Source organism: Perca fluviatilis, chromosome 12 (assembly GCF_010015445.1).
Source record: "Perca fluviatilis chromosome 12, GENO_Pfluv_1.0, whole genome shotgun sequence".
In the NCBI taxonomy this organism is placed as follows: Eukaryota; Metazoa; Chordata; class Actinopteri; order Perciformes; family Percidae; genus Perca; species Perca fluviatilis.
The window spans coordinates 37863721-37866643 of NC_053123.1; the positions used below are offsets into that span (position 1 = coordinate 37863721).

The following is a 2923-nucleotide window of genomic DNA, read 5'->3' on the forward strand; positions in this document are numbered from 1 at the left end:
TACACACACATACACATTGTACCTGTGAGTAAGACTATGTTCCAACACTGGACTTTTAGTTATTACAAATGTTGATGAAAATGTAGACTAAATATTAGAGGTGTAGAGATTTGTGTTCATATCTGTAATCAATCCATTTAATTGTTTATATCCATCCATTATCTGTAAAAAGGTGCCTCCATTATCATGTGGATAGGTGATGAGATTATAAAGTAGTATAACAGTAGTCTTATTATAACAGTCAGACAAATGTTTAATATGACTTACTTACAATTTCAGAATATTATTTTTTTTCTTGAAATTGACCTCAGATGATGACAAACCTCACATATCCTCTTCAGATTCTGTGGAAACGTTTAGCTGAACAAAGAAAACTGCTTTTAACCATATAAGGAAGTTCCTCCTCTTAAACAGACATGAACATGCTTATAAAAGCGTCTTCTCTCCTCAGGTCAGCAACAAGCTCACCTCAAAGCTCAGGAGAGACACCTGAACCCAGCGGTAAGATACAGACTGCATGCATGTCTCTTTTTCACTCAACTGCTTACTTTAAACACAACTACTTTACTGTCATATATTTTATTTTGCATTAGATATTCAGGCTATGACGGACTCTCTTACACTTTGTGCTAAAACCCAATACTTAGCGTATGGGTAAAACATTTTGACTGAACCCATATTTATGATAATCATGGTCTTACTTTCCTCTCAGTCATTCTCTGACTCTCTAGATTTCAGCAGGAACAATGGCCAACATTGGTAATACCAGCAACGTACACTTGGGCTCCAACACAGGGAACGTTGGTTCTAATAATGCCTTCAACATTCAAGGTAAATCTGAGTGTGTCTATTCTTTTCTGTAAGGTTGTCATGACAGTTTCATCACATCTCTATCTCGTGTGACTCTTACAGGAGGCGTTGGACCCAATGTTGCTGTGGGCAACACCTCTGGTGTCACTGTAACAGGAAGTAATGCAGGGAACATCGGATCAGGCAACACATTTGATATAAAAGGCGAGATATTCACTCTTATTGATTATCCTCTTATTAAATTGAATTAAATTGCCAGAACTGTATTAACAGTCCAGTTTATTATTTATGTTCAGATATCAGCATGTTAATGGCAAAAATCTGAGTTTCTGTTGTCAACTTTGAATTCCTTTTCTCAATTCTCATATTTTAACAGGAGGAATGGGAGCTCGTCAAAGGGTTTGCCACACTGCTACTGTTAAACCTTGTCCTAAACCAGGATCCACTGGTTCAAGGAATTGCTGCAAATGAGCAAAGGTAAGAAATGGAAGAGATTTAATATCAGATGTGAGCATATGCGTTTCTTTACCTTTGAATGGATCATTGTAAAACAATATAATCTGGATTTTCTCATCAATATTTTTGATCATTTTTAATCTCTTTGTGTTTCTCCCTTTTAGGAAATCGGCCTCCAACTCTTCTAAACACAATGCACCATTTGTTGAATGTTGAATTCGTGATTTCAAATCAACAGAAAGAGTCAGTGATGAATGTAAAGAAAATATGAGTGAAAATAAAATAGAGTACTTGCTCTATGAGACCGTCTTCGGCTGAATATTTATCATTTCTACTGACCTTGCTCTGAGGGATATTCAGTGTTCTTATATTCTTTGTCCTTCATCCAAACATTGTCATGAATTTGTTTTAATTGTGGATTTCTCTTTGTGATATAGTTGTTGTCAGTAAACTGACTAACTAGCAGTTGGGTTTTCAAAATATATATTACAGTATTTAACCTAACATTATTTACTGTGATTGCACACTGATAATCTTCCTTCAATCTGTTATGATTCTGCAAAACAGTGGCTGCACCAAGTCTGACGTAGCTGCGTCATAATAACAGGGGAACATACTATTACTGCAGAGCTATAGGCTGAGTTGATGAAGAATACAGAGCTTACTATTTTCAACCAATAAACATGTGTTTTAATGTAGAAAAAAGAATGACTTTGGTGAAAAGTCTGCAGAATATATTAAAGTTGTTAGCTTTAAAAGTTGAATAATGCCAAACGATGTAAAACATTGTCTGGGCTGAACTTATTTTCTAAGTGAAATTATGAATAACTATAAAAGACTTACAAATGCAGTGAGAAACATGGATTGAATTGCAGAAATATTTAACAAATTGTTTGAAAAATCCTAAAGGCATTGCACTGTACTGCACAAGTTGGAAATTGAAATCTGAAATTGTCAGTTGGAAGCTGAACTGCATTACCTTAATAAGCGAAGAGCTGAAATACATTTCTAGAAAAGCTGTAAGCTGAACTCTAATACTGTCAAAGATGGAAGCTGTGATTAATTACCTGAAAAGGTTGAAAGAAAAAAATACTTTGTATTATTATCAGAAATTTACACGGCATAGAACAAAAAATCATTTATCTAAAGAGCTGAGAGGTGAAAGGGGGATAAATGACTTTGCTTTGAAATACAATAATTACAAGCTGTTCAACAAACATAGTATAACATGATATTAAGACATGGGAAATGTCTAAATATGTATTGTGAGTTTATATGTGATCTGAAGTTTACTGAAACAATGAAAGTCTGAGGTCTTTAAAGTAACTTTTATATTGAGTAATAATGTCAGAGTCTGGCCATCAAACACTATGTTCTGCTGTTATAATAAACATTAACAACAGTCATGACATTATGTACATGAAAACCATGGCAGGATCTGGAACATGGAAAGGTAATGAAATCATGTTTGTTCTTTGTAAGACATTGTGAAACAGACCACTGGTCTCGTTTTAATAAATATGACGCAGACAGGTGACCTCATTACAAATGTATTGTATTTTTATACAATTATATTATAGTTTGAGTCAACAATGTTGTAGTAATGAACACCGTTGGTATGTTTCAAAATGCAGTTTTAGTATCAGCAGTAATACAT

At 34.2% G+C, this 2923-nt stretch overlaps 1 long non-coding RNA gene across 1 annotated transcript; it reads left to right on the forward strand.

Annotated features, from left to right (window-relative positions):
• Positions 1-442: 442 nt before the first annotated feature.
• Positions 443-1008, forward strand: LOC120570185. The gene is made up of 3 exons (XR_005641016.1): positions 443-501; positions 713-831; positions 913-1008. It is a non-coding gene; the product is annotated as an uncharacterized LOC120570185 (long non-coding RNA).
• Positions 1009-2923: the final 1915 nt, after the last annotated feature.